Genomic DNA, 10,564 nt, shown 5'->3' on the forward strand with positions numbered 1-10,564 from the left:
AAACATCGATGGTCCTCCCTAATGAGAATTGCATCAACCAATCAGATGGTCTAATTTCCAAACTAATTTGCATAAGGAATTTATTTGCTCTCCATAACTTACTTAGGTCCTTTCTCACCCTAGTCTAATTGAAAACCTATAAAACCAGCCAAAGATGGTTGATGAGAAGAAAATTTTTGACCAATTGGCTTCCTGGTTGAAGACTATTGCATGATGGTCCCATCGAAAGTAGTAAAATAGAAAACTGTTGACTCACAATACATAAACCAATCGGAATGGATTGTTTTGAATGAGTATTAATGATGGCCATTGTTGCCTTTGCCATCGATGTTGTTACATATCAGTGGTCATCCATTGTATTTGACTGACTGGCCTGTGGCCAATCAGAATATGGGGGCGGGGCTTCACTGGTGTCGTGGGTGGAGTTGTGCTCCGTCAACCAGTAAATAGCAAAACAAAACTAGTAGTTTGAGCTTGACATTGATGGTGTGAAACCATCTGGTTCTCCCCCATCGATGTCAAAACTATTGAACATCGACCATAACCCATCGATGGTTTATAAACATCGATGGCCGATGGCCGATGGCCATCCCTAATGAGAATTGCATCAACCAATCAGATGGTCTAATTCCCAAACTAATTTGCATAAGAAATTTATTTGCTCTCCATAACTTACTTAGGTCCTTCCTAACCCTAGTCTAATTGAAAACTAACACAACCAGCCAAAGATGGTTGTTAATAAGAACATTCTTGACCAATTGGCTTCCTGGTTGAAGACTATTGCACGATGGTCCCATCGAAAGTAGTAAAATTGAAAACTGTTGATTGACAGTACATATACCAATCGGAATGGATTGTTTTGAATGAGTATTAATGATGGCCATTGTTGCCTTTGCAATCAATGTTGTTACATATCAGTGGTCATACATTGTATTTCACTGACTGGCCTGTGGGCCAATCAGAATATGGGGACGGGGCTTTACTGGTGTCGTGGGTGGAGTTATGCTCCGTCAACCAGGAAATAGCAAAACAAAACTAGTCGTTTTAACTTGACATTGATGGTGTGAAACCATCTGGTTCTCCCCCATCAATGTCAAAACTATTGAACATTGACCATAACACATCGATGTTTTACAAACATCGATGGTCGATGGCCATCCCTAATGAGAATTGCATCAACCAATCAGATGGTCTAATTTCCAAACTAATTTGCATAAGAAAATTATTTGCTCTCCATAACTTACTTAGGTCCTTCCTCACTCTAGTCTAATTGAAAACCTACAAAACTAGCCAAAGATGGTTGATGACAAGAACGTTCTTGACCAATTGGCTTCCTGGTTGAAGACTATTGCATGATGGTCCCATCAAAAGTAGTAAAATAGAAAACTGTTGACTGACAATACATAAACCAATCGGAATGGATTGTTTTGAATGAGAATTAATGATGGCCATTGTTTCCTTTGCCATCAATGTTTTTACATATCAGTGGTCATCCATTGTATTTGACTGACTGGCCTGTAGCCAATCAGTATATGGGGGCGGGGCTTCACTGGTGTCGTGGGTGGAGTTGTGCTCCGTCAACCAGGAAATAGCAAAACAAAACTAGTAGTTTGAGCTTGACATTGATGGTGTGAAACCATCTGGTTCTCACCCATCGATGTCAAAACTATTGAACATCTACCATAACCCATCGATGGTTTATAAACATCGATGGCCGATGGCCATCCCTAATGAGAATTGCATCAACCAATCAGATGGTCTAATTCCCAAACTAATTTGCATAAGAAATTTATTTGCTCTCCATAACTTACTTAGGTCCTTCCTCACCCTAGTCTAATTGAAAACTAACACAACCAGCCAAAGATGGTTGTTAATAAGAACATTCTTGACCAATTGGCTTTCTGGTTGAAGACTATTGCACGATGGTCCCATCATAAGTAGTGAAATAGAAAACTGTTGACTGACAATACATAAACCAATCGGAATGGATTGTTTTGAATGAGTATTAATTATGGCCATTGTTGCCTTTGCCATCAATGTTTTTACATATCAGTGGTCATCCATTGTATTTGACTGACTAGCCTGTGGGCCAATCAGAATATGGGGGCGGGGCTATGCTCAGTGTCCCAGGAAATAGCTAAACAAAACTAATAGTTTGAGCTTGACATTGATGGTGTGAAACCATCTGGTTCTCCCCCATCGATGTCAAAACTATTGAACATCGACCATAACCCATCGATGGTTTATAAACATCGATGGCCGATGGCCATCCCTAATGAGAATTGCATCAACCAATCAGATGGTCTAATTTACAAACTAATATGTATAAGGCATTTATTTGCTCTCCATAACTTAGTTAGGTCCTTCCTCACCCTAGTCTAATAGAAAACCTACACAACCAGCCAAAGATGGTTGTTAACAAGAACGTTCTTGACCAATTAGCTTCCTGTTGAAGACTATTGCATGATGGTCCCATCAAAAGTAGTAAAATTAAAAACTGTTGATTGACAGTACATATACCAATCGGGATGGATTGTTTTAAATGAGTATTAAAGATGGCCATTGTTGCCTTTGCAATCGATGTTGTTACATATCAGTGGACATCCATTGTATTTGACTGACTAGCCTGTAGGCCAATCAGAATATGGTGGCGGGGCTTCACTGGTGTCGTGGGTGGAGCTATGCTCCGTGTCCCAGGAAATAGCAAAACAAAACTAGTCGTTTTAACTTGACATTGATGGTGTGAAACCATCTGGTTCTCCCCCATCAATGTCAAAACTATTGAACATTGACCATAACACATCGATGTTTTACAAACATCGATGGTCGATGGCCATCCCTAATGAGAATTGCATCAACCAATCAGATGGTCTAATTTCCAAACTAATTTGCATAAGAAAATTATTTGCTCTCCATAACTTACTTAGGTCCTTCCTCACTCTAGTCTAATTGAAAACCTACAAAACTAGCCAAAGATGGTTGATGACAAGAACGTTCTTGACCAATTGGCTTCCTGGTTGAAGACTATTGTATGATGGTCCCATCAAAAGTAGTAAAATAGAAAACTGTTGACTGACAATACATAAACCAATCGGAATGGATTGTTTTGAATGAGAATTAATGATGGCCATTGTTTCCTTTGCCATCAATGTTTTTACATATCAGTGGTCATCCATTGTATTTGACTGACTGGCCTGTAGCCAATCAGTATATGGGGGCGGGGCTTCACTGGTGTCGTGGGTGGAGTTGTGCTCCGTCAACCAGGAAATAGCAAAACAAAACTAGTAGTTTGAGCTTGACATTGATAATGTGAAACCATCTGGTTCTCACCCATCGATGTCAAAACTATTGAACATCTACCATAACCCATCGATGGTTTATAAACATCGATGGCCGATGGCCATCCCTAATGAGAATTGCATCAACCAATCAGATGGTCTAATTCCCAAACTAATTTGCATAAGAAATTTATTTGCTCTCCATAACTTACTTAGGTCCTTCCTCACCCTAGTCTAATTGAAAACTAACACAACCAGCCAAAGATGGTTGTTAATAAGAACATTCTTGACCAATTGGCTTTCTGGTTGAAGACTATTGCACGATGGTCCCATCATAAGTAGTGAAATAGAAAACTGTTGACTGACAATACATAAACCAATCGGAATGGATTGTTTTGAATGAGTATTAATTATGGCCATTGTTGCCTTTGCCATCAATGTTTTTACATATCAGTGGTCATCCATTGTATTTGACTGACTAGCCTGTGGGCCAATCAGAATATGGGGGCGGGGCTATGCTCAGTGTCCCAGGAAATAGCAAAACAAAACTAATAGTTTGAGCTTGACATTGATGGTGTGAAACCATCTGGTTCTCCCCCATCGATGTCAAAACTATTGAACATCGACCATAACCCATCGATGGTTTATAAACATCGATGGCCGATGGCCATCCCTAATGAGAATTGCATCAACCAATCAGATGGTCTAATTTACAAACTAATATGTATAAGGCATTTATTTGCTCTCCATAACTTAGTTAGGTCCTTCCTCACCCTAGTCTAATAGAAAACCTACACAACCAGCCAAAGATGGTTGTTAACAAGAACATTCTTGACCAATTAGCTTCCTGTTGAAGACTATTGCATGATGGTCCCATCAAAAGTAGTAAAATTAAAAACTGTTGATTGACAGTACATATACCAATCGGGATGGATTGTTTTAAATGAGTATTAAAGATGGCCATTGTTGCCTTTGCAATCGATGTTGTTACATATCAGTGGACATCCATTGTATTTGACTGACTAGCCTGTAGGCCAATCAGAATATGGTGGCGGGGCTTCACTGGTGTCGTGGGTGGAGCTATGCTCCGTGTCCCAGGAAATAGCAAAACAAAACTAGTAGTTTGAGCTTGACATTGATGGTGTGAAACCATCTGGTTCTCCCCCATCGATGTCTAAACTATTGAACATCGACCATCACACATCGATGGTCGATGGCCATCCCTAATGAGAATTGCATCAACCAATCAGATGGTCTAATTGCCAAACTAATTTGCATAAGGAATTTATGTGCTCTCCATAACTTACTTAGGTCCTTCCTCACCCTAGTCTAATTGAAAACCTACAAAACTAGCCAAAGATGGTTGATGACAAGAACATTCTTGACCAATTGGCTTCCGGGTTGAAGAGTATTGCATGATGGTCCCATTAAAATTAAAAACTGTTGACTGACAGTACATAAACCAATCGGAATGGATTGTTTTGAATGAGTATTAATGATGGCCATTGTTGCCTTTGCCATCAATGTTTTTACATATCAGTGGTCATCCATTGTATTTGACTGACTAGCCTGTGGGCCAATCAGAATATGGGGGCGGGGCTTCACTGGTGTCGTGGGTGGAGCTATGCTCCGTGTACCAGGAAATAGCAAAACAAAACTAATAGTTTGAGCTTGACATTGATGGTGAGAAACCATCTGGTTCTCCCCCATCGATGTCAAAACTATTGAACATCGACCATAACCCATCGATGGTTTATAAACATCGATGGCCGATAGCCATCCCTAATGAGAATTGCATCAACCAATCAGATGGTCTAATTTCCAAACTAATTTGCATAAGGAATTTATTTGCTCTCCATAACTTACTTAGGTCCTTCCTCACCCTAGTCTAATTGAAAACCAATGAAACCAGCCAAAGATGGTTGATGAGAAGAATATTCTTGACCAATTGGCTTCCTGGTTGAAGACTATTGCATGATGGTCCCATCATAAGTAGTGAAATAGAAAACTGTTGACTGACAATACATAAACCAATCGGAATGGATTGTTTTGAATGAGTATTAATTATGGCCATTGTTGCCTTTGCCATCAATGTTTTTACATATCAGTGGTCATCCATTGTATTTGAATGACTAGCCTGTGGGCCAATCAGAATATGGGGGCGGGGCTATGCTCCGTGTCCCAGGAAATAGCAAAACAAAACTAGTAGTTTGAGCTTGACATTGATGGTGTGAAACCATCTGGTTCTCCCCCATCGATGTCAAAACTATTGAACATCGACCATAACCCATCGATGGTTTATAAACATCGATGGCCGATGGCCATCACTAATGAGAATTGCATCAACCAATCAGATGGTCTAATTTCCAAACTAATTTGCATAAGAAAATTATTTGCTCTCCATAACTTACTTAGGTCCTTCCTCACCCTAGTCTAATTGAAAACCTACAAAACTAGCCAAAGATGGTTGATGACAAGAACATTCTTGACCAATTGGCTTCCTGGTTGAAGACTATTGCATGATGGTCCCATTAAAATTAAAAACTGTTGACTGACAGTACATAAACCAATCGGAATGGATTGTTTTGAATGAGTATTAATGATGGCCATTGTTGCCTTTGCCATCAATGTTTTTACATATCAGTGGTCATCCATTGTATTTGACTGACTAGCCTGTGGGCCAATCAGAATATGGGGGCGGGGCTATGCTCCGTGTCCCAGGAAATAGCAAAACAAAACTAGTAGTTTGAGCTTGACATTGATGGTGTGAAACCATCTGGTTCTCCCCCATCGATGTCAAAACTATTGAACATCGACCATAACCCATCGATGGTTTATAAACATCGATGGCCATCCCTAATTAGAATTGCATCAACCAATCAGATGGTCTAATTTCCAAACTAATTTGCATAAGAAATTTATTTGCTCTCCATAACTTACTTAGGTCCTTTCTAACCCTAGTCTAATTGAAAACTAACACAACCAGCCAAAGATGGTTGTTAATAAGAACATTCTTGACCAATTGGCTTCCTGGTTGAAAACTATTGCATGATGGTCCCATCGAAAGTAGTAAAATTGAAAACTGTTGATTGACAGTACATATACCAATCGGAATGGATGGTTTTGAATGAGTATTAATGATGGCCATTGTTGCCTTTGCAATCGATGTTGTTACATATCAGTTGTCATCCATTGTATTTCACTGACTGGCCTGTGGGCCAATCAGAATATGGGGGCGGGGCTTTACTGGTGTCGTGGGTGGAGTTATGCTCCGTCAACCAGGAAATAGCAAAACAAAACTAGTCGTTTTAACTTGACATTGATGGTGTGAAACCATCTGGTTCTCCCCCATCGATGTCAAAACTATTGAACATTGACCATAACACATCGATGTTTTACAAACATCGATGGTCGATGGTCATCCCTAATGAGAATTGCATCAACCAATCAGATGGTCTAATTTCCAAACCAATTTGCATAAGAAAATTATTTGCTCTCCATAACTTACTTAGGTCCTTCCTCACTCTAGTCTAATTGAAAACCTACAAAACTAGCCAAAGATGGTTGATGACAAGAACGTTCTTGACCAATTGGCTTCCTGGTTGAAGACTATTGCATGATGGTCCCATCGAAAGTAGTAAAATAGAAAACTGTTGACTCACAATACATAAACCAATCGGAATGGATTGTTTTGAATGAGTATTAATGATGGCCATTGTTGCCTTTGCCATCGATGTTGTTACATATCAGTGGTCATCCATTGTATTTGACTGACTGGCCTGTGGCCAATCAGAATATGGGGGCGGGGCTTCACTGGTGTCGTGGGTGGAGTTGTGCTCCGTCAACCAGGAAATAACAAAACTAGTAGTTTGAGCTTGACATTGATGGTGTGAAACCATCTGGTTCTCACCCATCGATGTCAAAACTATTGAACATCTACCATAACCCATCGATGGTTTATAAACATCGATGGCCGATGGCCGATGGCCGATGGCCATCCCTAATGAGAATTGCATCAACCAATCAGATGGTCTAATTCCCAAACTAATTTGCATAAGAAATTTATTTGCTCTCCATAACTTACTTAGGTCCTTCCTCACCCTAGTCTAATTGAAAACTAACACAACCAGCCAAAGATGGTTGTTAATAAGAACATTCTTGACCAATTGGCTTCCTGGTTGAAGACTATTGCACGATGGTCCCATCGAAAGTAGTAAAATTGAAAACTGTTGATTGACAGTACATATACCAATCGGAATGGATTGTTTTGAATGAGTATTAATGATGGCCATTGTTGCCTTTGCAATCAATGTTGTTACATATCAGTGGTCATACATTGTATTTCACTGACTGGCCTGTGGGCCAATCAGAATATGGGGACGGGGCTTTACTGGTGTCGTGGGTGGAGTTATGCTCTGTCAACCAGGAAATAGCAAAACAAAACTAGTCGTTTTAACTTGACATTGATGGTGTGAAACCATCTGGTTCTCCCCCATCGATGTCAAAACTATTGAACATTGACCATAACACATCGATGTTTTACAAACATCGGTGGTCGATGGCCATCCCTAATGAGAATTGCATCAACCAATCAGATGGTCTAATTTCCAAACTAATTTGCATAAGAAAATTATTTGCTCTCCATAACTTACTTAGGTCCTTCCTCACCCTAGTCTAATTGAAAACCTATAAAACCAGCCAAAGATGGTTGATGAGAAGAACATTCTTGACCAATTGGCTTCCTGGTTGAAGACTATTGCGTGATGGTCCCATCAAAATTATTAAAATTGAAAACTGTTGGCTGACAGTACATAAACCAATCGGAATGGATTGTTTTGACTGAGTATTAATGATGGCCATTGTTGCCTTTGCCATCAATGTTTTTACATATCAGTGGTCATCCATTGTATTTGACTGACTAGCCTGTGGGCCAATCAAAATATGGGGGCGGGGCTTCACTGGTGTCGTGGGTGGAGCTATGCTCCGTGTCCCAGGAAATAGCAAAACAAAACTAGTAGTTTGAGCTTGACATTGATGGTGTGAAACCATCTGGTTCTCCCCCATCGATGTCAAAACTATTGAAAATCAACCATAACCCATCGATGGTTTATAAACATCGATGGCCGATGGCCATCCCTAATGAGAATTGCATCAACTAATCAGATGGTCTAATTTCCAAACTAATTTGTATAAGGAATTTATTTGCTCTCCATAACTTACTTAGGTCATTCCTCACCCTAGTCTAATAGAAAACCTACAAAACCAGTCAAAGATGGTTGATAACTAGAACATTCTTGACCAATTGGCTTCCTGGTTGAAGACTATTGCATGATGGTCCCATCAAAATTATTAAAATTGAAAACTGTTGGCTGACAGTACATAAACCAATCGGAATGGATTGTTTTGAATGAGTATTAATGATGGCCGTTGTTGCCTTTGCCATCGATGTTGTTACATATCAGTGGTCATCCATTGTATTTCACTGACTGGCCTGTGGGCCAATCAGAATATGGGGGTGGGGCTCCACTGGTGTCGTGGGTGGAGCTATGCTCCGTGTCCCAGGAAATAGCAAAACAAAACTAGTAGTTTGAGCTTGACATTGATGGTGTGAAACCATCTGGTTCTCCCCCATCGATGTCAAAACTATTGAACATCGACCATAACCCATCGATTGTTTATAAACATCGATGGCCGATGGCCATCCCTAATGAGAATTGCATCAACCAATCAGATGGTCTAATTTCCAAACTAATTTGCATAAGAAAATTATTTGCTCTCCATAACTTACTTAGGTCCTTCCTCACTCTAGTCTAATTGAAAACCTACAAAACTAGCCAAAGATGGTTGATGACAAGAACGTTCTTGACCAATTGGCTTCCTGGTTGAAGACTATTGCATGATGGTCCCATCAAAAGTAGTAAAATAGAAAACTGTTGACTGACAATACATAAACCAATCGGAATGGATTGTTTTGAATGAGAATTAATGATGGCCATTGTTGCCTTTGCCATCAATGTTTTTACATATCAGTGGTCATCCATTGTATTTGACTGACTGGCCTGTAGCCAATCAGTATATGGGGGCGGGGCTTCACTGGTGTCGTGGGTGGAGTTGTGCTCCGTCAACCAGGAAATAGCAAAACAAAACTAGTAGTTTGAGCTTGACATTGATGGTGTGAAACCATCTGGTTCTCACCCATCGATGTCAAAACTATTGAACATCTACCATAACCCATCGATGGTTTATAAACATCGATGGCCGATGGCCATCCCTAATGAGAATTGCATCAACCAATCAGATGGTCTAATTCCCAAACTAATTTGCATAAGAAATTTATTTGCTCTCCATAACTTACTTAGGTCCTTCCTCACCCTAGTCTAATTGAAAACTAACACAAAAAGCCAAAGATGGTTGTTAATAAGAACATTCTTGACCAATTGGCTTTCTGGTTGAAGACTATTGCACGATGGTCCCATCGAAAGTAGTAAAATTGAAAACTGTTGATTGACAGTACATATACCAATCGGAATGGATTGTTTTGAATGAGTATTAATGATGGCTATTGTTGCCTTTGCAATCAATGTTGTTACATATCAGTGGTCATACATTGTATTTCACTGACTGGCCTGTGGGCCAATCAGAATATGGGGACGGGGCTTTACTGGTGTCGTGGGTGGAGTTATGCTCCGTCAACCAGGAAATAGCAAAACAAAACTAGTCGTTTTAACTTGACATTGATGGTGTGAAACCATCTGGTTCTCCCCCATCGATGTCAAAACTATTGAACATTGACCATAACACATCGATGTTTTACAAACATCGATGGTCGATGGCCATCCCTAATGAGAATTGCATCAACCAATCAGATGGTCTAATTTCCAAACTAATTTGCATAAGAAAATTATTTGCTCTCCATAACTTACTTAGGTCCTTCCTCACCCTAGTCTAATTGAAAACCTACAAAACTAGCCAAAGATGGTTGATGACAAGAACATTCTTGACCAATTGGCTTCCGGGTTGAAGACTATTGCATGATGGTCCCATTAAAATTAAAAACTGTTGACTGACAGTACATAAACCAATCGGAATGGATTGTTTTGAATGAGTATTAATGATGGCCATTGTTGCCTTTGCCATCAATGTTTTTACATATCAGTGGTCATTCATTGTATTTGACTGACTAGCCTGTGGGCCAATCAGAATATGGGGGCGGGGCTTCACTGGTGTCGTGGGTGGAGCTATGCTCCGTGTACCAGGAAATAGCAAAACAAAACTAATAGTTTGAG

The sequence above is a fragment of the Crinia signifera genome, chromosome 5, assembly GCF_055691185.1.
Source record: "Crinia signifera chromosome 5, ASM5569118v1, whole genome shotgun sequence".
NCBI classification, from domain to species: domain Eukaryota; kingdom Metazoa; phylum Chordata; class Amphibia; order Anura; family Myobatrachidae; genus Crinia; species Crinia signifera.